This window comes from Capricornis sumatraensis, chromosome 7, assembly GCF_032405125.1.
Source record: "Capricornis sumatraensis isolate serow.1 chromosome 7, serow.2, whole genome shotgun sequence".
NCBI classification, from domain to species: domain Eukaryota; kingdom Metazoa; phylum Chordata; class Mammalia; order Artiodactyla; family Bovidae; genus Capricornis; species Capricornis sumatraensis.
The window spans coordinates 6922260-6948545 of NC_091075.1; positions in this window are offsets into that span (position 1 = coordinate 6922260).

Below are 26286 nucleotides of genomic sequence, written 5' to 3' on the forward strand. Positions count from 1 at the left end.
CCATCTGTGCCTGGACTTTGATTACTAATTCGATCTGTTCACTTACTATAGGTCTGCTCAGATGCTCTGTTTCTTCTGAAGTCAGTTTCTGTAGTTTGTGTCTTTTTAGAAATTTGTTAATTCTGACTGTTAGCTGATTTTCAGGTATATACTTTCTATAGTATGCCCTTATGATTCTTTTCATTTCTGTAAATTCATAGTAATATCCCATCTTCCATGCTACTGTATAAACCTATAGAACTAAGTACACTAACGTTTTCTTGTTTCTCAGCCATAGGCAAGAATCCACTGAAATATAAAAGTACATCATTATTGATCTTATTCTAAATTTTCTGCAAATGAATCATAATTCTTCCTCACATCTTTTTATAATTACATTTTCTATTATTAATCTGATTTATTGCACTGTCTTCCTGTATTTGTTGGGATTTAGTTACCAATACATAACGCATAGGCTCTAGCTTAATGTGTTTGAGCAAAGCAAGTCTTTTTTTAAAGTCAGCTATTTGGCACCCAACATGGATGGACAGGGAACTGGGCTGGCTCCAGGACCATGCCACTTCCACCATGATCCATTCCATGAAAATGGATGTCCTGTGTTCTGTTTAACATTGGAGAATGAGGAACTCTGCTTTAGGACCCCTGCAAGAGCTGCCTCAAAAAGTCAAATGCCTCTGTGATTATCTTTGCCAGCAGGATCCAGGCTTGGGCCCACCCTATTCATCCTCAAGATGATACTGCCAGGACACACTTTGGTTTCTTACTGGTTTTACTGTAATTTATTTTAGTCACAGCCTGAGCCACTTAGAAATGTAAACACACTTTAAGAGTAATTTTCTCTTTAGATGAAAATATCTCTCTCCAGGGGTACCTTTGTCTCTTTCTGCTTTCACATATTAGATAATTTCTATTGTACTCTTCATGTAACTCTTTACATAACTGCTAATGTTTGCATATTTTGTTTCTTGAATTTAAGTTTACTTCAATTCACTCTCTACACATTTCTGAGATGGAAAGTACCTAGTATTTGAAAGAAGAATATCTATGTACCTTTAAAATGTCTGTGACTATGATTTTATAATGCTAGAGAAACAAATATTTACTTGAAGCCAAAAGAAAAGGAAAAAAAATATGACAAAAGGAAAATATGTAATAACAAACTATAATCTTTTCTTAAATCAGTGGGGAAAATTGCCAACCTAGAGCCTTGAATGAAGAGTAATTTTCAATTGTTTGTTCTCTTTTAACTTAAATTCATTTGTATTATGGTATGAAATAAAAGGCCCTTGGATTTGAAAAATAACATCTGGTACGACTGGCAGAACACAATTGTATAAATTCTTTTTCTTGCTTTCTTCATTCTACCTAGGTATCTACTCTGCATTCATTATGCATTCTTAGTAAAAAAGAAAAAATGTTCTTTCTCTAGCTTAATCCACCTATGTCCAAGTTTATTTGAATGAAATGTCTTGGCAGTTCTCTCTTTTCATTATAAACTCTTTTCCATCTCTGGTGTACATAGAGAAGCATGCACAAGTTGCTTTAAGCATGAAGCAAGATGAACGAAAGTGATTTTAGCATGTTTTATGCTGACACCTGGAGAAGGCACTGGTGACCCACTCCAGTACCCTTGCCTGGAAAACCCATGGGCGGAGGAGCCTGATAGGCTATAGTCCAAGGGGTCGCTAAGAGTCAGACACGACTGAGCGACTTCACTTTCATGCATTGGAGAAGGAAATGGCAACCCACTCCAGTGTTCTTGCCTGGAGAATCCCAGGGACGGGAGCCTGGTGGGCTGCCGTCTATGAGGTTACACAGAGTCGGACACGACTGAAGCAACTCAGCACCAGTAGCAGCAGCAGCATGCTGACACCATGTTGGTTTTATTATAAACTATGCCCCATGCTTTCTTACTGAGTGAAATCCTGGCATATCATATGGAAAGTTACTGTCACATAGTATGTATTTAAATAACTCAAAACTTGACTATTTTTAATTTCCAGAGAGATCAATTACTATATTAGAACCTTTAAAAAAATTCAAAAATACCTAGCAGTATCAATTCCAGAGCCAGTGGCTAACTGATCTGGCAAGTATTTACAAGTGTTCTGACCAGATCCTCCCGGGAAGGCGGAGGTAGAAGCTTAGGGAGGTTATTAGAAGTAGAGCAGGAATAGACCTACCTTCAAAGCCTGCACTCTTTCCATGCACTAGATGAGCTCAGCAGTGGCACACAAATGAATTTGGGGTGGTTTATCACAATGTGTCCTAGAAAAATATAATGGTTATATCAAGCTTGTGATTTCTCAGGCATCCTTGCACAGGAAAACACTTATGTTAAAATATTCAAAGACTTCTAAAAATATTAAACAAATATTAGGCTTGGGCATGTTGCGAGGATGAGCGAAGTTTGGAAAACATGGTGCATCACCAGCTGCCCTTACTAAGCAAAACTGCCTGTCAAATGAGAACAAAGAAGAGTTTGGTCAATCCTAAGAAGTTCTAGGCTGAAAGCATGTGAGACCAGTACTCCCTCACTACCTGTATGCCCACAGGCATGGAATGGACCTTACTGTACACCATGGTCTAGAAGCTAAAGACTGCATTTCCCACACACCGGCACAGTCAGGCTCTACCATGATCTCTCATCAGCCCGGGACATGGGAGAGACAGCAATCTCACCTATTTATCACCTTCCTGACTGTCCCATCATAATCATTTAAGAGCATACATGAGATCAAAGAGGACACCCCATTTCTGCTGCTTGTGCTGCCTCTGCAGGGAACCTGGCTCATGGGAGCATTTGGTTTTCTGTGGTAGCTGCAGCTGAGCTCCCTGACTCCACCCTCACTTCCATCAGTAACCTATTTCACCCCTATGTACCTCATCACATAGAGTTAGGGTTGAAGGAGGAGAACACCTCTGGTGGGCTATGTAGAAAAGAAGTTAATTAGCAGTTTTGAGGTAACTCCCAACAATTTTGAAAGGACTGGAGGAAGAGGCTCTAGGCTGGCTTGGCAGGGATTACTCTCAGAAGATATAAATGGCCTGACCAGAAGCTGTTTCCTCTGCTACAGTCTGGAAGATGACGAATCAGAAGATCAACACCATCATTGTTGGCTTAAGATTCATTTCATTTACCATGATCCATGCACCATATACTTTGGCCACGTGAAATGAAGAGCTGACTCATTTGAAAAGACCCTGATGCTGGGAAAGATTGAGGGTGGGAGGAGAAGGGAACGACAGAGGATGAGATGGCTGGATGGCATTACCGACTCAACGGACATGAGTTTGGGTAAACTCCAGAAGTTGGTGATGGACGGGGAGGCCTGGTGTGCTGCGGTTCATGGGGTCACAAAGAGTCAGACATGACTGAGCGACTGAACGGAAACTGAAACTGATGCACCATGGCTTGCCAGATGGCGCTAGTGATAAAGAACCCACCTGCCAATGCAGGAGACATCAAAGACACAAGTTTGATCCCTGGGTCAGGAAGATCCCCCGGAGGAGGGCATGGCAACCCACTCCAGTATTCTTGCCTGGAGAATCCCATGGACAGAGGAGCCTGGTAGACTACAGTGCATAGGGTTGCAAAGAATCAGACACGACGGAAGTGAATTAGCAAGCTTGCATGCACTAAATGATAGTGATATATTCATTCCAGCTTCATTATTTTCTTTAATTTTTGTGTCCCTCTTTTTCACATTTTAAAATAATCAGGGATGAAAAACACAGAGCTTCCCTTTAAATGTAACCATAACACTAGCCTACCAAATGCATATGTAAAATATACTGTAAAGTGCTACACTTGACAAAAATTGTATTACTCCTCTGCTGCTACTGCTGCTGCTGCTAAGTCGCTTCAGTCATGTCCGACTCTGTGCGACCCCACAGACGGCAGCCCACCAGGCTCCCCCGTCCCTGGGATTCTCCAGGCAAGAACACTGGAGTGTGTTGCCATTTCCTTCTCCATTATTCCTCTCCCTCGCCCTAAAGGAGATTTTCAATGCTTTGTCCTTTTTTTTCACACATTGTTCTGTAGGTGGCGCCATTGCTGCACAGCACCAGGTCATCTGCAAAAGAACTGGCTTATAAGAGGACTGGAAACAGGTTAATTTGAAGCATCCCTCTGGAACTCCGGCTTGTGGTTGGGTCAGAACTAAGTATTTTCTAGTTTTATCTGTGCTGAGATGTTGGTGGGGTGCCTCTACGCTCTGGGAATTAAAGGTTAAAACAAGCTTGAGTTTGTTAGCAAAAGAGAAGGTGCAGTTCCGAGGGATGCTCTTGACAGCCCAGTTCATGTCTTGTTTCGCTCCTTTCAGGGCTCACCTGGGCTGGAATAAAAGCATGCCACCCTGCTTGAGTCCGTCTTCACTTGCGGGAAGGTGGGCAAGGACAGCTGCCTGGAAAAGGAAGACATGACACTGGAGATACCTTCATTTTCATGCAAACTCCTCCTTTTTCTTCCTCTTGTCCAAATGCCCTTTCTTATCTTAGTAACAAAACATTGGGTCTCTTTCTGACTTTTGCTTTATGGAATAAATTATCCCCTCCAAACTTTATTTTCGGGAGAAATAATAATGTAGAATATGAATGTGAGTAATAAAGCCCAAATAAAAATAAATTCTGAGGCTCAGTGACCTATTCAGGGAGCCAGACAACGTAACTGCCTTCCCTTCAACTCTTGAAATCCTCTAGCAAATTTGACAATAGGTGCAAGAACAATAATTCCTAGAAAACCTCAGTAACTTAGAAATAAGTTTGAGTCACATATTTGTGAAAGTATGAAGTCACATTAATAACATACTTAGGTTGATAGCTAGCCCTATCAAAATTAAAAACACTCAGTAAAGATCCACCCAATGATGACCCTGGGTCAGCTCTTTTGAGGGAAGTCTGCCATCTTTCCCATCTTTCCTACACATTGATCTGCTATGTGCTTCAAAGAAAATAGTTTATACAGCACAAATACATTGGTGTGGTAGGAAGTGAACCCTACCCATGAAGATTATGCTGCGGTTAGCTCTAAGGCAATACTTGAAAATCTATATTCATAAATGCTCTGTAAATCACTCCAAAAATTTTATAAATCTTGGCCTGTACAAAAGGAATAAAAAAATTGATGGTGAACACCAGGAGCAGCATGGCTACACTCACAGTATTTGTGATACAATACTGAAAAAACACACTCTGCACTTACAAAATTTGGAAATGAATAAAAGGAAGGGCTGAAGGTGAGAAGTGGAGATTTGGATTTCAAAACTCTGGAATTTAAATCCTTTTACTCTGACTTCCAACGGCCCCTTGATCAACATTGTTTTTTCTCTCAAGTTCTTTTTAATATACCAAGAGTAGAAAAATATCTTCTGATATCTAGTAGAGGAATAAGACTAATTTTGGTAAAAAAAATATAGTAAATTTCGTGCTGGCCAGATTCTTAATAAGCTTGTCTCTTTGGCTGCACTCTTATCTTATTCATCTTAGTGTTAAAAATTGGAATTGAGAAAGTGGTGGAAGCTAAGGCACACAAGTGTATAATTTAAACATACATAGACCTAGATTGTGTGCATACCGATATGGAGTGGGACGGAAGATAAAGACTGCAATAAGGTAAGGGTTGCTTCTATCAATGTTTTAAAATAATATGAAAAACCCAAAGTAGAATTTAAATATTTCAGCTGTGTCGTTAAAAAGAGTCAGAGTCATATGATTATTTTATTCTTTATGAGTAGGGGTGCTACTTTTTATATTAATAAATTTATTTTATTATTGGATTTTATCTTCTTCATTAGTTTTTTTGTTAAACATTTTTGTAATACTGTTTTGGAAGTTAGCCTAAAATTACAAAATGTAAGTCTACTTTTGTTGCTGTTTAGTTGCTAAGTGACGTCTGACTCTTTGGGACCCATGGACTGTAACCTGCCAGGCTCCTCTGTCCGTGAAATTTCCCAGGCAAGGTACTGGAGTGGGTTACCATCTCCTCCAGGGGGTCTTCCTGACCCAGGAATCGCACTCACATCTCCTGCATTGGCAGGCAGATTCTTTAACAGTGAAGCCACCTACTTGTCCTATTTCCTAAATATTTCAAGGAGATTATAATAATTTAATTCCATTTATTCCCTTACTATCATTTTTGCTATAGCTGTCACATTTTTCCTTGTGCGTAAATTATAAACTCTTGAACTTCTATAACATTATCTGGAAACACTATCCTTTGACATGAAAATATTTCTTCGGTATTTCTTCTGTTGTAGATCTGCTAGCAACAATTCTCTCAGTTTTGGTTATCTGAAAAATTTCTTCCTCATTTTTTGAAGGGTATTTTCACTCTGTATAGAATGCTAGATTAGAAGGTATCCTTTTGTGTTGTTTTCCTCATTCAGTTGTTTAATCATGTCTTCTAGTATATAGATTTGGTCAGTGGTATTTCTTACTGTTATTTTTATGAAGGTGATGTGTTTTTTTCTGTTTTAAAGATTTTTCCCTTAATTTTTAGAATAATAAGAGCTAAAATTTTCTTTGTTATATATCTTGCTTGCAGTCCACTGAAGTTGAATCTGTGAATTATTTTTCATCAGATTTGACAAGCTTTCAGCCAAAATTTCTTCAAATAGTTCTTTAGTCTCAATCCTTCTCCTCTCCTTTAGAGACTCCAGTTACGTGCTGGTGAGGCATTTTAGTCAGATCTTACATCTCCTCTGGTTTATTTTGTTCCTTCCTTTATTTGCTGTTTGTACTTCTTGAATGTTTTCTATTAACCAATTTTGATAATATAACTACTGACTTCTAATTCAGCCTGCTCTGTAGTTTGCATTTCTAGAATTCTGGGCTTCTTTTTTTATGGATTCTAATTCTCTATTGTAACCCTCCATCTTTTCATCCATGTTGTCCATGTTTCCCTCTACTTTCTGTTCTTTAACTTGTTTTTTCTTTGTAAAAAAAAAGTATTTTTATATATATTTTGTTAAAATTTAACAACAGTTGAACTATTTGCTATTAAGATTCTACAACTCTAAACAATATGCTTCTAACAATATAATCTGTTTAATTTTATGCATAAATTTAAAATAAGCAATTATTAATCATGTTGATTTAAGGTGCTACCTGCTAACTACAACTTCTAGATTATCTTAATCTTAAAGCTTATGTCTACTGTCTACTTTCTCTCATGTCTCTTGATAGCCTCTACTTTATTTTGTGTTTTCGTAGTATTTCAAGTTCTCTTCTGCTTCCTACACCATTTGTTTCTAATGACGTCTGTGTTGGAAAAAGAACTTTTTTGTAACATAGCTTTCAATACCAATTGCAGAGAATTCTAAGTTCTTTGTATTTCAAAGATGATGAAAAGTCACACTTAAGAATATTTTTTTAAGCACTATATTTCTATGTCTGGCCACTGCATGGAAGATGAAATGCTGGAACCTAAGGATCATGCTTGCTAAATATACCCAGCAAAATGCTGTCTGCCACTTACTAGTCAGGAGGAGCTTCATTTATCTGTCCCTACATTTCTCTCTGTGACTTTATTATTACTAGTGACAAAAAAAAGTGTTTATTTTACTGTTTACTTTCAAAAATGGGAGGAAAATCTTCTAGATTTGTTCCAACATGGAAAAGATTATCTCTTTCTTTCAAAAATTATAGCTCACATACAATCCTTTTCCTTTCCTAACTTATCAAGTCCACATCTTCTGTTCTAGCTATAACTTTTTATTACTTAAGATACTTCAAAGCCATATGAACTACACAAATATTCTTTATTTATAGACTGAAGCCAAAATGGTTTATTTAGCTGAATTTCTGCTGAAATGTGAATGTTACGTGTGCTTTGTACTTGAAGAGCCTCAATCAAACATTGTCTGAGGTGATCTTAATTCTAAGGCAGAAAGGGGAATAAATCTGAGAAATTCAAGAGAGTGCAATCCCTGAACCCATTTTAAACCAGCCTCATACATATTTAAATAGACTCATTTTCTTTTGTTTCCTTCAGATTTTATGAAGCCGTACTATCAAGAATATCTCATACAGGAATATACCTTCACTATAAGGCACCCTCTCTTCTATAATTCCAGGAGATGATAGTCCTAGATTTATTTATTCTTTATACCCTTTTAGGTCATATATATTAATATAAATTTGTTTTACATTATGAGCCTTTTAGATTATTAGCAACTAGGAGCTAAATGCTGGAAAAGGCGTCCTTTGTGATATTAGCCTTTGTGCTCAAGGAAAGGACTTGCCAATCCCAGCCTTTAGCTTGTACATGGAGAATTATCCTGATTCTGTAGATGAGGCAGTGAAAGAGTATTTGCCACGTTTTCTCTGCACCAAAATCACCATCAAGTCTGAAGTGATAAATGCACCCAGAAAGAGCCAAAAATTTGAGTGCTTTGCAGGACTCACTTTAGAATAAATGCAAACTTGGGTAAAAGTCTGGTTTAGCAAGTCCACTTAACTATAAGCTTCACATTTCTCATATCTAAAATAGGAATGATACTCTTTTTTATACTTTGAATTTGAATAGAGCTTTAGACAACTAATAACATTTCCCTAAATTTTCCCCTTAATTTTGATTTTTACCTAGAACTTAGTCAAGGAGAAAAACTAAAGAAAAAAATGGGCTGGGATTTTTCATTTTCTAAGTGACTTCATCCATCCTCTTGAGTCCATTCCTTCTGTGTCACTTGAACCCAGAGAACAGAAGGTGGAGAGGAGGGAGAGGGCCATCCTGATTTCTGCTTTGGTGAGAGATGAGTCTATGGTTATCTCTGTGCCCCATGAATGAGAAGATGAAGAGAAAATTCACAGGACTTCAAGACAGAGTTGTAACTGGATGCTTCCAATGTGAGGTGCTACGTAAAACCTTTAGTCCCACAATTGGGAGTGATCAGATTGTAGAACAGTGTTAGTTTAAGTTATCTACCTTGCATCTCCAGGGCTTGACTCTTAGGCTAAGAAGAGAGTCCTGCCTTTTGTCTGGGCTGTGGAGCTGCCCACTGTTGCAGAGTCTGCCAAACTTAAGAATGTCTCCATCCTATGGGCTATTTTATTGCTATATATTAGAAAATAAAAGATACCAAGGAGTATGGGCTCTTTAAAAGGTTGAGCTCTCTTTTATTTTTACATTATTCCCTTGTATGCAGTGCTATACAAATGGAGATGATTCTTTTTTTGATGCTTACATTTCTGGGTCCTCCCTCACACTTATCAGTCAGTGTGAATCTAGATGGATCCTTGACCCTAACAGAGACTAAGGCCAATCCACTGTTAGAGTAACTGGGGTCTGTTCCTGCAAATGGTTGGAGCTGATAATCTTCTGATCCTCTTTATTAACTTGCTACATTATGAACCCATAATTATATTCAAACAATTTTTTGTCATATTTGGACTGTATGGGGGGAAATATATGTAAATATAAAATTACATGTAATAAAAGATTGCTCTTGAAAAACATATGGATACCTTTGGCACATCTTATTTAATAATAGATAAAAGTCATTCTCTACTTAAACTAACTTGTTATTTTAGAAGGAAAAATTGGACATGGGAGTGTCAAGAGGGCCTCAGACTCATGTAGGGGATTTTTCTAAGGGTTCCCAGCAATACCCACTCACCTTCTTAAATGCTGGTTCCCTACCTTTGAAGGAGGAAACAGACAGAACAGGCTCCATCTTTAAAGCAGGACTCCATCTTGGGCCAGACAGTGGACTTTGAACTATATGCCCAGTACCTATGGAAACGACATATCAACTGGAAAACCAGACCACCACCTCCCCCCACGGAAGGAAGAACCCCAGGGCTCATACCTAGACTCTCCATCACCTAGAAGAATACCCTAATTATCTGTGTAGCCGAATAGAATCTTAAATTCTATTATGCTTATTGGGGTATGACCACAGGCTTACTGATAATTGTCTACTGTAAACTACGTAGGCTTAAGGTATATGAATCACTGGTTACCTTTGATTGTATCTTTCTTTTCCTTTGTTTAGACTGGTTTCAGGGAATTTGGGGAGGTGGGTTTGGGCACGTACACTTGGGGTATATAAGGTTTTCACAAAAACTGGTCGGGGTCCTTGGCGAAGAGGAGTCTCTGCCCTGGGCCCACCCGTGTAATAAACTGCACTCCACGATCTGCTTTGTCCTTCCGAGTGAGTTTGTTTCCCGGAACGTGTGGCTACAACGCCTTGACATATAATTCTAATTTAATACTACACACAATTTTCCTCTGATTAATATTTCAGTCATCAGATTAAGATTCACAAAAATTTTAATTAGCAAACTTTATGATATTATCTTTCAGAGATTAGAGAGACTTTAATATAGCCTGCCTATTATTACTTCATCTATCTACCTTCTGACTGATACAAATAATTTAAAATCTCCATGTACAGTCATTCACATTCATAAGAATATTTTTCCAGCCCTGAAACAGAGACTCATTCAACTATATCACTGGAAAATGCACGAAAAAATCATTAGAACATATCACTGGTAGATAGATTGAGACCTCCCACAAATATGATGATACAATGTCCCTCTAGCACTTTTATTTTAATAATTTTATTTTTGGGGTCTAAGTCTTTTATTTATTTATTTTTATTTTTGGCTGCTCTGGGTCTTCATTGCTCTGCACAGACTGTCTCTGGCAGCAGTGAACTGGAGCTACTCTCCATCGCGGTGTGGGCTTCTCATCGCAGTGGCTTCTCTCATGGAGCGCAGGCTCTTGGTGCCTGGGCTTCAGGAGTTGCAACAAGCAGCCTCAGTAGTTGTTCTGTGGCACGTGGAATCTTCCTGGACCAGGGATTGAACCCATGTTCCCTGCATTGGCCACTGTGCCACCAGGGCAGTCCCCTCTAGCACTTCTGATGCAAGTTGCTATGGGATTAATTGAAGAAGGGCACACAAACTGTTTAGAGTGATGTCCTACATTCAGGAAACTTGATCAACTTTAGCTTTATTATTTTCATTATAAATATGATGGCAGTGCTTTATCCATATGGCTGTATCTCTCGGGACATAGATGTGCTCTTTTGCAGATAAAACATGAGACATTAATTAAAAGCCATCTTTCTCCAAAGCATAAGTAAACTGCACATGATAACTCGATTATCTCAGTTAAACAAAATCTATCCTCTCCTGAATGTTTGATGCATTGTTTGTTGAAACAACATTCTTAAATTGGTCTTTTCTTTTTAGTGGAATGGCTCACTTTGTTGACAAAGGTGGAACTGGCTCCTGACCTCATCATGATGTGGAAATATGCCAAGACTGAATGAATGTGCAGCTCACTTATGGACCATGAATCCATGAAGAGTTATCTATCAGCACGCAAATGTATCAATAGACAACCTGCCTGGGGTAGGGTGGGGGTGTGTATGAGGTTGTGACGGAGGGTGGGAAACACAGTAAGTCATGCTTGCATTCTCTTGGAAAGCTTTCTTTGTAATTTTATCATGAATAGATTTAACCGGTCTCTTCTTTTCAACTAATTCCATACTGTTGGAAGTTCTACCATTGTTTTTACTGTAAAGAATCAAAGAAATTTAACAAGGCTCATTTCATTGATTTTCTTTCTATTGTAGGTCAGATATGCTACAGAAACACAAGTGACCATGTCATTCTTTAGCTTCAACATGTAATTCAGTGGGCCACTTGACAGCAGCATGGAGATGGGGAGTCAGGATTTTAGCCACACATGTACAGAACACCCACTCAGTGCCCGGACTAGGAAAACTGTATCATGTATTATCTAAACTTGGACACTTTAAGGGTACTTCTCTGGTGGTCCAGTGGTTAGGACTTTGAGCTTACAATGCTGGGGCCATGGGTTTGATTGACCCCTGGTTGGAGAACTCCTACATGCCATGGGGCATGGACAAATTAAACTTGGATACTTTAAGAGAGTGAAAGGGGGCTCTATTCATGAAGACAAAGTGAGAACAGGCACAAACTGGGGCTGTCCCTACTACCAAACCAGGTTTACTTACCAATTGCACAGCAAGCCAAACCCTGAGATGCCAAGATTGGCAGCAGAGAAAGGGTTTATTCATGAGGCGGCCAAGCAAGGAGACAAGAGAATGAATCTAAAACCTTCCTCTCAGAAGGCAAGGGGCTAGGGATATTCATGGAATAATGCCAGGGTGTGGAGAGGATGGGGAAAGGTGACTGGAAACAAGAAAAGGTGAAATAATTGTCTGGGCACTTGCAAGTAAGCTGCAGGCCCCTTCATCAAACCCACGTTCAGAAAATGGCAGCCATATTAACACGTCCTGAAGGTAGAGTTTTTGGCCTTCTGCCATCAAAAGGCCACCAAAGATACTCATGCTGGCCCAGAGGGAGAGTTGGTGGTCCTAATCAGTCTTAAAAGGCTGGAACTCAAACTAGACTCAGGTGACTCCAAATTTCTGGGAAACAACTTGGACAAACATCTTACTGTTTAGGCTAGGTGACGCTTGGAGGATATGCAAGCTTTGTAAAAACAATTGAAACAAATTTGATCAGGGAAGATGGGTTGCAGTTCATTATTAATCAAGTTACATTTTCGTGGTTCTGACTGATGACTATCCTTAGTTTCATCCCCAGTTAACTGGGATATAAGACACTTTAGCTATAATCCCCCTAAAAGCTTGGAAAAAATACTGGAACATATGGAATGTCTTTTGTTTCATTGCAAACTATCCCAAAGACCTATACGAGGATGGACCAAACTATAGTGCTAATAGTTAGGTGGTGGCTTTCCCTGGTGGCTCAGTGGTAAAGAATCTACCTGCAATGCAAGAGATGCAAGTTCAATCCCTGGATCAGGAAAATTCCCTGGAGAAAGAAATAGAAACCTGCTCCAGTATTCTTGCCTGGAAAACCACATGGGCAAATGAGCCTGGTGAGCTATAATTCATGGGGTCTCAAAGAATCTGACATGACTTAGAGACTAAGCAGCACTCGTGCCAATGCAGGAGACACAGATTGATCCCTGGTCTGGAAGACGCCAAATCCCACGGGGCAACAAATCCTGCACACGACAACTGCTGGAGCTCAAAAACTCTAAAGCTTGTCCTCCACAACAAGGGAAGTTCCCACTGTAAGAAGCCGATGCACCGCAACTAGAGTAGCCCCTGCTCGCTGCAACTGGAGAAAGGCCCATACAGCGACAAGGACCCAGCACAGCCAAATAAATACATAATTTTTAAAAGTAGTTAGATGATAACATTTCACATTAGGTGGACAAGAACAATCTATTATGGAAGACAAACTTTACAGAGGAAGTGAGTGAACTTACCAATAGGACCTAGGTACTGGGCATGAACCCTGAGGATACTCTACAGGACTGTATTGGAACATCTGAGCCTACCTGGGGCTCAGCTTATGCCGGATGTTTCAGGGTTCTCGCCTCAGTCACAGGCCCATCTGAGTATCTACCATCACAGGAGTATGAGCTAGGTCTGGCAGGGCCATGTGGGCAGAAGTTGAAACAGAATAGTCAGATGTCAGGAAGATCCTCAGGAGACTCTGGGTTGATGGACTCAACATTCAAATATGCAGAAAAAGTTTTTAAACTGAAAGACTCTGACTTGGATTACTATGGATTATACATCTAAAGGGACCATTTGAGCCTCAAAGGAGCCCTGGCCTAGGTGGCACTTTTGTTTAATGAGACCAAAATGCAGGATAAAACCAAGATAGGAATCTGGGAAGAAAGGAACTCTCAGGCAGACACAGACACTTGAGCCCTTTCCTCAGAGCCACTGTGAAAGAGCGTGGCTGCATCTGTAAATAGTTCTCAGCATGCGGTGGGCCTTGTTATTTCTGAAAGTATGAAAACGCCAAGGAGAATGGCAGTAACTATGACAGTGAAAGAAGCATAGGCTTTGGAACGCAATATGCCCATGTGTCTGAGAATATCTAGAAAACCTCTCATTCCTCTTTCTTAGCTCTGGGGTGTCAACATTCCCAAAAGATAAAGGATCATAGCGATCCATGTAGTTCTGTGTTTGCGAGTTTCACCCAAACAATGAGAGGAAGAAGGGCTTAGGAACTTCAGAAGATGGCTATAAAAACGTTAACAAAGCATCTGAGACTTGACCTTTCTAGGAAATTTCATGGACGCATTAGATCATAGTACTAGAAAAGAGCCTGTAGAACAGTGATGCAGGTCACTCCCTTGACAGATGGAGCTAATGAGACCCCATGAGGTTAGGGAGTTATCCAAAGCTGTTGCACAGCTAGGCAGCAGCAGAACTGGTATGAACACTTTGTTCTCCTGACTCCCTATTCAAGGCAGTGGACGGAGGCTAAGGGAGGAGTGCTTAGGGGGAAAATTAATCTGAAATTTCAAAAGTGGGAGATAGTGAAGTAGATAAAAAAAGAACTTCCAAATTTGGAAAATGGAGTTAGATGAAAACTTAGGAAGTGGAAGAAGAAAGCACGTCATTAAAATGGACAGTAAAATGGAAAATAAGGACAGATAGGAAGGAAGGGGCAGACAGCAGTGGGGAATAGGAGGACCAAATTGAGAAGAAGCTTTAAAGGAAGCGTATACATGTCACTTGTCACCAAAACTAGGGTCATTCTGGCCATGCATCATGGACACCTGGATTGTTCGTATGACAATGATATTTTAGAGGAAATTGTTCCCCAACACCTACAACTTTTTTGGGTGTAATCTAAAATATCTTGTAGATTAGTCAAAAAGGTTTGTTCAGGTATGGGTAAATTGAGGAGTGGCATTATGACAGGGTTCCAAATAGGAAAAGGAGTATGTCAAGGCTGTATATTGTCACCCTGCTTATTTAACTTATATGCAGAGTACATCATGAGAAACGCTGGACTGGAAGAAACACAAGTTGGAATCAAGATTGCTGAGAGAAATATCAATCACCTCAGATATGCAGATGACACCACCCTTATGGCAGAAAGTGAAGAGGAACTAAAAAGCCTCTTGATGAAAGTGAAAGAGGAGAGTGAAAAAGTTGACTTAAAGCTTGACATTCAGAAAACTAAGATCATGGCATCTGGTCCCAACACTTCATGGCAAATAGGCGTGGAAACAATGGAAACAGTGGCTGACTTTATTTTTTTTGAGCTCCAAAATCACTGCAGATGGTGATTGCAGCCAGGAAATTAAAAGACACTTACTCCTTGGAAGGAAAGTTATGACCAACCTAGATAGTGTATTGAAAAGCAGAGACATTACTTTGTCAACAAAGTTTCGTCTAGTCAAGGCTATGGTTTTTCCAGTGGTCATGTATGGATGTGAGAGCTGGACTATAAAGAAAGCTGAGCTCCAAAGAATTGACGCTTTTGAACTGTGGTGTTGGAGAAGACTCTTGAGAGTCCCTTGGACTGCAAGGAGATCCAACCAGTCCATCCTAAAGGAGCTCAGTCCTGGGTGTTCATTGGTAGGACTGATGTTGAAGCTGAAACTCCAATACTTTGGCCACCTGATGCAAAGAGCTGACTTATTCGAAAAGACCCTGATGCTGGGAAAGATTGAGGGCAGAAGGAGAAGGGGATGACAGAGGATAAGATGGTTGGATGGCATGACCGACTCAATGGACATGGGTTTGGGTAGACTCTGGGAGTTGGTGATGGACAGGGAGGCCTGGCGTGCTGTGGTTCATGGGGTTGCAAAGAGTCGGACATGACTGAGAGACTGAACTGAACTGAACTGATTATGACATGGATTCAGATATGGCCTCTGGACTTTTTGTAGTTTTTCAGAATGAAAATTTCTGGCTCACAGATGCAGATGGCATTCACTGCAGGCTGCTATATTGCATACATATGTCTCACCATTTGGTTATCATGAGTTATGCACGATATTCATTTTCCATTCTGGAAGATTTTTCTCCTTAATGAGACTGTGAACTGTTTGAAGCCTAGAACTAGATTTTGCTGACCTCTGCAAGTCCATTACTTATGACATCCCTGGATGCTCAGTAAATATTCAAAGGAGAACTCGTTATTTGCTATTGGGACAAGACAGGAAAGGAAAATGGCTTGTGAATTTTACACACACAGTTTGACACATACGACAAGCCCTGATAAAGTGTGATAACAAAGCAATTACTGGGGCATGTCCTCCCAGCAAATAATTTTCCAAATATGTGAGCTTTTTTTATGACTCAACCCCTCTATACTTTGTAAAAACCAAATTCAGAAATGAAGCCCATGGAAGTCTATATGTAGTCTATTCCCTTGACCTTATTTCACTCCTTGACCAACCAAAGTCAAACGAAAACTGCTGGGGGAGCTGAGCCTTAATAAGCCAAAATCTTTTAGATAAAAATCTAAAAGGAAAGCCCACCCCTGCCAATGTATCTGAATGGCTCTCAAAAGTTCTATTTCCACACTGCAGAAGTTAACATTGGTGGCAGCAGGAAGCACGAGGCACTAAAGGAGGAATCAGCCAGGGTCCTCCAGTTGCCCGAAGGTGGGCCAGGCTCCAGCCAGTGTGGACTGACCCGCCCCGGGTGGCAGGCTCCTCGGCCTCACCGCCCCCTCCCCCGCGCCCCACTGAGACCCCCAGCCCCCTCCACGCCTGCCTCACCCCTGTGTAGGATCAGCATCACCAGTGAGAGCTGTCACTTCAGCTCCCACCAGATAAGGGGCTAAAGACTTTTTCCTAAAGATTTTGCATTGTTTGAACTGAAGAAACAGTGGTTCTAGTAACAGTCCTTTTCTCCTTAATTCAGCTAACTCCTTTGCCAACAGGGTGCACCTGAGAGGGAAGGAAGCCTGGAACATGTGAAGTAAACAGCAGCCAGTCGGGAAGTTACCTTCTCTGGAGGAAAGTCAGCACACCAATCCACCAGCTGACATCTTTGGAGGCAAATTCAGTTACTTGCAGAGAGTCAGTCGCTTTAAGAGATCACATGAACAGCCTTCTGGGCATTTTTAGAGATGTGTAGCAGAAAAGTGAAAGTGAAAGCCGCTCAGTCGTGTCCGACTCTTTGTGACCCCGCGGACTATACAGTCCATGGAATTCTCCAGGCCAGAATACTAGAGTGGGTGGCCTTTCCCTTCTCCAGGGGATCTTCCCAACCCAGGGATCAAACCCAGGTCTCCCGCACTGCAGGCGGATTCTTTACCAGCTGAGCCACCAGGGTGTAGCAGAGGGGCAGATTAATTCAGATGTCCAAACAAAAATACAGCCTTCCTTTTCCAGAACGCATCTGATCCTTCTCATGACCTCCTGCTTATCTGAGCTGTAGTGAAAACCATTTAACCCCACTTGGAAAACCCAATTCGATCTAATAATACAAATGTTTTCTTATGTAACTGTCTTCCAGGGATTGCCTCCTCCCCCACCCCAGTGCTCTAGACAGACAGACTCCACCAGACAGACTCACCAGCCATGTACAGTGGGGAGTGGAGAGTTTGCATAACCTTATAGCAGCAGATGAGGGAGGTGGTAAGCGGTCTCGGCATAGAGCCTAGCAGGGCCTGCAGCTCTTCCAGCTTTCACACAGTCTCCCTTCTACCTGATTACTGTGCAACGTATCGGAATATGAAGCTGAATTCTTCAGGCAATGAGCTCAGCTTTCTCAGGGACCCTCCCTTCTCACTCAGCCCTACCTCAACTACTACTGGCTCCATTGCTCTTCCTGAGGTCAGGCAATAACTCTGACTTGAGTACAAGCTTGTGGCCTTAGGTCCCCCAGCATTTGGCCTGTGCTTCAGTGACACCCCTCCTTCACCTGAGCTGGTTGACCAGGACCATTGCCTGCTCTCCACACCCCTACCTACAAACTCAAGGTGACTTGAACACATTCATGACGTGAGTTAGATGGAGACGCAGACCCTCCACTGAGACCATATGCCCACAGTCTGTGGACCCTCAAAGAAGAGAGGTGCAAAAGGCTCTCCTGTTGCTCTTGTCGGTGGTGGTGGTGAAGTGTGTATGTGTTTGTGTTGCACTGCCTTTAAATTATTCAGCATGCTTTCTACATCCAGGACTTTTGCTCAGAGACAGGACACCTAGAAAGGGTGTCACCTTACCTATTTCTAATCTTCTCTGCTCATCTTTCTCCCATAAGCCAGACTTTCCCACTCTTCCTCTCAGGTAAAGAATTCCCTTCCTTAAAACTGGAGGATCAGCTCTACGAGGCCAGGATTAGACTAAATTAGAGTAAATTACAATATTCCTTTGCATTTTGATAAAGTCTGTGCTTCAGTGCTATTGTCTTGCTCTAGCCAAAAAGAATCCACCTTTAAGAAGCAAGGTTGATTTGATGGAAGACCTTCTGTTCTTGGAGGGGTCTGTTCTCTCCTTTCCTACAGAGCCTCAGAATTCAGCCTACAGGCTTCAATGGAGCAGGATTCCTAGGCAGAAATAAAATACATCATTCTATTTTTCTAAAAATACTATCCTGCTCTAAGAGTAGGAAGTAACTACCCAGGTCTCTTCTGGGTCCTCTTTCAGTACCCAGGCCCAGCCAGGCTCTCTACCAGCTCACAGACCATCCCCTTCCTCTTTTTCTGGCTTCCTCATGGGGCCTAGACGCGCACCCACACCATAACACCTGACTTCAACTTTACTACGAGGAGTGAGGAGATAAGCACGAGTGGGAAGAATAAATGATGATGTGGTTTTCCAAAGACAAGCTCAGAACCATCTTAACCATGACTAACAAGGAGAAAGCCATACACACAGCATCGTCTTATAAGCCCTTCTTTCTCTAGGAGGGAAAATTCCTGCTCTTTCTTATATGCAAGTAGAAATAGGAAACAGCCTTCCCATGCTTTTCTTCCCTCTGTCATCAAATCTAGAACATGATATTGTAAACTCATTTCTTTGGTGCAGTTTGAGAGAGGTGCATGCGTGCACGCTCAGTCACTTCAGCTGTAGCCGACTCTGCTACCCCGTGCACAGTAGCCCACCAGGCATGGAATTCTCCAGACTTGGATACTCAAGTGGGTTGCCATGCTATCCTCTTGAGAAAGGTGAGTGGTATACAGATAATAATGATGATTTCAATTTTCCTAAGTGAATAGAGTGAATGTAGTTCAGGATCTTTTCTTGGTGGAAGATGGCACTGACCCTCTCAGATGAGAAGCTGCTTGAGGCAGACTCCTTGCTTTGCATGTTTTCCCCAAATACTCATTTGTATACATCATGACTAATTGAAAACCCAGAATTGAAGTAAAACTACATTTTAACTTCATACTGTTAAAGCTAGAAGTCCCTGCCAGGTCCAGCTTGTCCTAACAGGATTTTATGTATTGCTTTTTAGCATTTTATAAACTCTTCTAATTCTCTTGCTTTAGTGTTGCATTAAAGACTAAAAGAGGAAAAAAATAGGAAAGAATCAGAACTATTAAGCCTTTCAAAAGGTGACTGTTAAAAAATAACCTTTAAAGGAGGTCTAGCAGCTACCTATTCCATTCACTGACTCCAAAATCTACCAAGTCATCTTGACCAGAGCTTCTCTGATGGAGCATTGCTGGAAGTGTGAGTTGAAAATTTTCTAAATGGACAACAGACTCCCTTTGCCCCTGGAGTGTATGATTCAGATTCAGGATCTTTTGACTAATTTTGATTTTTTGGAGATTTTGATTTTTTTTTTCCTTTATTTGGTTTTTAACGTGACCTTGACCTTTGGTGTACCAAGCTTAGGGAAGGAGTGAATGAATGAGCATAATGATCCCAAAAGTCTTTAGGAAAGGACAGCGTCAACTTCCCTCCCCAGCCCTACTACCCTCACTGCCTTAAAACCTGGAGTTATACAATTAGGCCAAGATGAAACGAGGTTGCCCTAACTGGAACCTAAGGACAGATAAAAACATCTTTGAGTCTTTAAGGGAAAGAAGACTGACCTAAGCTGAGGACCCAAATCTCATGGCCTGGAATTGATTCTGGCACAAGGCTTGTTCATGATAAGAAGCCCCTGTGGATTCAAGCAGGGTACAGTGCTTGGGGACAATAACTGAGCCCATATTGGGCTCCACTGAGGCTCGGACAGGGACCTGGGCCAGCAAGGACATCCTGTACTAAAGCAATTCCAGCCTCAAAGCCCCGCAGGGTCTGAGGAGCCATGGGGCAGCCACTGCATGGTTTCTGGAAGTGGAGCTGACTCTTTCCAGATGGTGCAGTCTCTGAGGGCAAACAGAAGGTGCCTGGATGAACTGCACACAACTAAGAGGAGTGAATATATTTGTATGCTGAGTTGGTGAATGAGTACACCGAAGCTATAAATCACACCAGAATCAAGATTTAGTGAGCTGCTATCCACCTTGTCCTGGTCTAGGTGCTTTTAGGAGTATAAAGAAGTTTAAAACATGGTACCTGTCCACAAGGAATTGTTGTTGTTCAGTTTCTAAGTCTTGTCCAACTCTTTGTGACCACATGGACTGCAGCATACCAGGTTCCCCTGTCCTCCACTACCTCCCAGAGTTTGCTCAAATTCATGTCCACTGAGTTGGTAATTCTATCTAACCATCTCATCCTCTTCTGCTTCCTTCTCCTTTTGCCTTCAATCTTTCCCAGAATCAGGATTTTTTCCAGTGAGTCAGCTCTTCACATCGGGTGGCCACAGTATAGGAACTTCAGCTTCAGCATCAGTTCCTATAATGAATATTCAGGATTGATTTCCTTTATGATTGACTGGTTTGATCTCCTTGCACTCCAAGGGACTCTCAAGCATTTTCTCCACCACCATAGTTGAAAAGCATTAATTCTTCAGCACTCAGCCTTCTTTATGGTCCAAGTCTCACATATGTCCATGACTATTGGAATAACCATAGCTCTGACTATAGAGACATTTGTTGGCAAAGTGATGTCTCTGCTTTTACTATGTTGTCTAGATTTGTCATAGCTTTCTTTCCAAGGAGCAAGTATCTTTCAATTTCATGGCTGTAGTAACTCCACAAGGAGGTATTAAAGCTGAATATTAGAGAGGCAATGCAGTTCAAGAATAAGAGAGAAAATTGCAGCATTAAGGGGGAGAAGTGAAAAGCAAAGGAGAAAAGGAAGGATATAAGCATCTGAATGCAGAGTCCCAAAGAATAGCAAGGAGAGATAAGAAAGCCTTGCTCAGCGATCAATGCAAAGAAATAGAGGAAAACAACAGAATGGGAAAGACTAGAGATCTCTTCAAGAAAATTAGAGATACCAAGGTAACATTTCATGCAAAGATGGGCTCAATAGAGGACAGAAATGGTCTGGACCTAACAGAAGCAGAAGATATTAAGAAGAGGTGGCAAGAATACACAGAAGAACTGCACCAAAAAAGAGCTTCACGAGCAAGATAATCACGATGGTGTGATCACTCACCCAGAGCCAAACATCCTGGAATGTGAAGTCAAGTAGGCCTTAGAAACCATCACTACAAACAAAGCCAGTGGAGGTTATGGAATTCCAGTTGAGCTATTTCAAATCCTGAAAGATGATGCTGTGAAAGTGCTGCACTCAATATGCCAGCAAATTTTGAAAATTCATCAGTGGCCATAGGACTGGAAAAGGTCAGTTTTAATTCCAATCCCAAAGAAAGGCAATGACAAAGAATGCTCAAACTACCACACAATTGCACTCATCCCACACGCTAGTAAAGTAACGCTCAAAATTCTCCAAGCAATACATGAACCCTGAATTTCCAGATGTTCAAGTTGGTTTTAGAAAAGGCCAAGGAACCAGAGATGAAATTGCCAACATCCGCTGGATCATCAAAAAAGCAAGAGAGTTCCATAAAAACATCTATTTCTGCTTTATTGACTATGCCAAAGCCTTTGACTGTGTGGATTACAATAAACTGTGGAAAATTCTGAAAGAGATGGGAAGGCACCTGACCTGCCTCTTGAGAAACCTATATGCAGGTCAGGAAGCAACAGTTAGAACTGGACATGGAACAACAGCCTGGTTCCAAATAGGAAAAGGTGTATGTCAAGGCTGTATATTGTCACCCTGCTTATTTAACTTATGTGCAGAGTACATCATGAGAAACACTGGTGGAAGAAGCACAAGCTGGAATTAAGATTGCCGGGAGAAATCTCAATAACCCCAGATATGCAGATGATACCACCCTATGGCAGAAAGTGAAGAGGAACTAAAAAGCCTCTTGATGAAAGTGAAAGAGGAGACTGGAAAAAGTTGACTTAAAGCTTAACATTCAGAAAACTAGGACCATGGCATCCAGTCCTATCACTTCATGGGAAATAGATGGGAAAACAGTGGAAACAGTGTCAGACTTTATTTTTTGGGGCTCCAAAATCACTGCAGATGGTGATTGAAGCCATGAAATTAAAAGACGCTTACTCCTTGAAAGGAAAGTTATGACCAACCTAGACAGCATATTCAAAAGCAGAGACATTACTTTGCCAACAAAGGTCTGTCAAGTCAAGGCTATGGTTTTTCCTGTGGTCATGTAAGGATGTGAGAGTTGGCCTGTGAAGAAGGCTGAGCGATGAAGAATTGATACTTTTGAACTGTGGTGTTGGAGAAGACTCTTGGGAGTCCCTTGGACTGCAAGGAGATCCAACCAGTCCATCCTAAAGGAGATCAGTCCTGGGTGTTCTTTGGAAGGACTGATGCTAAAGCTGAAACTCCAGTACTTCGGCCACCTCATGCGAAGAGTTGATTCATTGGAAAAGACCCTGATGCTGGGAAAGATTGAGGGCAGGAGGAGAAGGGGATGACAGAGGATGAGATGGCTGGATGGCATCACCGACTAGATGGGCATGAGTTTGAGTGAACTCTGGGAGTTGGTGATGGACAGGGAGGCCTGGTGTGCTGTGATTCATGGAGTCACAATGAGTCAGACATAACTGAGTGACTGGACTGAACTGAACTGAACTGAACTGTCCATAAATAATAACAATGCATGTATAGAGTTACCGGGTACCAGCTTCTGTTGTTAGTATTTATGTCTAGTGACTCACTTAAACCTCTAAGCAGCCCTATTATCTTCATTTCACAGGTAAGGACAGTAAGCACAGGAATTTAAACAACTCATCAAAGGTCACAGATCAGTAGGTGGAGAAGGCGAGACCCCTGTTTCAGGGTCTGGGCTCCTAATTAGCTACATTAGTTGGCCACTATGCCCAAGGACCGCAGGAGCTCAGAGCAGACGGTAGTGAAAATAGGTACTAGAGGTAAATTCACAAGATTGATCTCACATCTAGAATCAAAGCAAAGATTTTACAGAGAAGAAGGCAAAGTAAAGGGATGCATTAAGAGCACCATCTGTGTTGTTTTAAGCAAAGGTAGATTGATTTCTATAAGCTACTTTTTGGAAAAGAGCAATATTGCATAGGAACCTGGAATGTCAGGTCCATGAATCAAGGCAAATTGGAAGCGGTCAAACAAGAGATGGCAAGGGTGAACGTCGACATTCTAGGAATCAGCAAACTAAAATGGACTGGAATGGGTGAATTTAACTCAGATGACCATTATATCTACTACTGCGAGCAGGAATCTCTCAGAAGAAATGGAGTAGCCATCATGGTCAACAAAAGAGTCTGAAATGCAGTACTTGGATGCAATCTAAAAAATGACAGAATGACCTCTGTTCATCTCCAAGACAAACCATTCAATATCACAGTTATCCAAGTCTGTGACCCAACCAGTAACGCTGAAGAAGCTGAAGTTGAACGGTTTTATGAAGACCTACAAGACCTTTTAGAACTAACATCCAAGAAAGATGTCCTTTTCATTATAGGGGACTGGAATGCAAAAGTAGGAAGTGAAGAAACACCTGGAGTAACAGGCAAATTTGGCCTTGGAATGCGGAATGAAGCAGGGCAAAGACTAATAGAGTTTTGCTAAGAAAAGGCACTGGTCATAGCAAACACCCTCTTCCAACAACACAAGAGAAGACTTTACACATGGACATCACCAGGTGGTCAACACTGAAATCAGATTGATTATATTCTCTGCTGCCAAAGATGGACAAGCTCCCTACAGTCAACAAAAACAAGACCAGGAGCTGACTGTGGCTCAGATCATGAACTCCTTATTGCCAAATTCAGACTTAAATTGAAGAAAGTAGGGAAAACTGCTAGACCATTCAGGTATGACCTAAATCAAATCCCTTAGGATTATACAGTGAAGTGAGAAATAGATTTAAGGGCCTAGATCTGATAGATAGAGTGCCTGAAGAACTATGGAATGAGGTTTGTGACATTGTACAGGAGCCAGGGATCAAGACCATCCCCATGGAAAAGAAATGCAAAAAAGCAAAATGGCTGTCTAGGGAGGCCTTATAAATAGCTGGGAAAAGGAGAGAGGCAAAAAGCAAAGGAGAAAAGGAAAGATATAAGCATCTGAATGCAGAGTTCCAAAGAATAGCAAGGAGAGATAAGAAAGCCTTCCTCAGCGATCAGTGCAAAGAAATAGAGGAAAACAACAGAATGGGAAAGACTAGAGATCTCTTCAAGAAAATAAGAGATACCAAGGGAACTTTTCATGCAAAGATGGGCTCAATAAAGGACAGAAATGGTATGGACCTAACAGAAGCAGAAGATATTAAGAAGAGGTGGCAAGAATACATGGAAGAACTGTACAAAAAAGATCTTCATGATCCAGATAATCATGATGATGTGATCACTCATCTAGAGCCAGACATCCTGGAATGTGAAGTCAAGTGGGCCTTAGAAAGCATCACTATGAACAAAGCTAGTGGAGGTGATGGAATTCCAGTTGAGCTGTTTCAAATCCTGAAAGATGATGCTGTGAAAGTGCTGCACTCAATATGCCAGCAAATTTGGAAAACTCCAGTGGCCATAGGACTGGAAAATGTCAGTTTTCATTCCAATCCCAAAGAAAGGCAATGCCAAAGAATGCTCAAACTACCACACAATTGCACTCATCTCACATGCTAGTAAAGTAATGCTCAAAATTCTCCAGGCCAGGCTTCAACTATATGTGAACCATGAACTCCCTGATGTTCAAGCGGGTTTTAGAAAAGGCCGAGGAACCAGAGATCAAATTGCCAACATCTGCTGGATCATGGAAAAAGCAAGAGAGTTCCAGAAAAACATCTATTTCTGCTTTATTGACTATGCCAAAGCCTTTGACTGTGTGGATCACAATCAACTGTGAGAAATTCTGAAAGAGATGGGAATACCAGACCACCTAACCTGCCTCTTGAGAAATCTGTATGCAGGTCAGGAAGCAACAGTTAGAACTGGACATGGAACAACAGCCTGGTTCCAAATAGGAAAAGGTGTATGTCAAGGCTGTATATTGTCACCCTGCTTATTTAACTTCTATGCAGAGTACATCATGAGAAACGCTGGGCTGGAAGAAGCACAAGCTGGAATTAAGATTGCTGGGAGAAATCTCAATAACCTCAGATATGCAGATGACACCACCCTTATGGCAGAAAGTGAAGAGGAACTAAAAGCCTCTTGATGAGAGTGAAAGAGGAGAGTGAAAAAGTTGGCTTAAAGCTCAACATTCAGAAAACAAAGATCATGGCATCTGATCCCATCACTTAATGGGAAATAGATGGGGAAACAGTGGAAACAGTGTCAGACTTTATTTTTGGGGGCTCCAAAATCACTGCAGATGGTGATTGCAGCCATGAAATTAAAAGACGCTTACTCCTTGGAAGAAAAGCTATGACCAACGTAGACAGCATATTCAAAAGCAGAGACATTACTTTGCCGACTAAGGTCCATCTAGTCAAGGCTATGGTTTTTCCTGTGGTCATGTATGGATGTGAGAGTTGGACTGTGAAGAAGGCTGAGTGCTGAAGAATTGATGCTTTTGAACTATGGTGTTGGAGAAGACTCTTGAGAGTCCCTTGGACTGCAAGGAGATCCAACCAGTCCATTCTGAAGGAGATCAGCCCTGGGATTTTTTTGGAAGGAATGATGCTAAAGCGGAAATTCCAGTACTTTGGCCATCTCATGTGAAGAGCTGACTCATTGGAAAAGACTCTGATGCTGGGAGGGATTGGGGGCAGGAGGGGAAGGGGACGACCGAGGATGAGATGGCTGGATGGCATCATGGACTCGTTGGACATGAGTCTGAGTGAACTCCGGGAGATGGTGATAAACAGGGAGGCCTGGCGTGCTGCAATTCATGGGGTCTCAAAGAGTCGGAGACAACTGAGCGACTGAACTGAACTGAACTTAAGGTAAAGAGCTTTCATAGAAGTCAAGAAGGTGAACCTAAGGACGTGGTATTTGAGTTGATGCGGGAAGAGGTGGTGTGTGGAGGACAAAGGAAGCAGTACTTTTAGAGCCTGGAAAGAAAAGGATAATGCATTTTAGGAAATGAAAGCCATTCAGTATGTCTGGAGAAATTGATTTTTTGTGGAAATGGCTTGGAGAGCATAATAT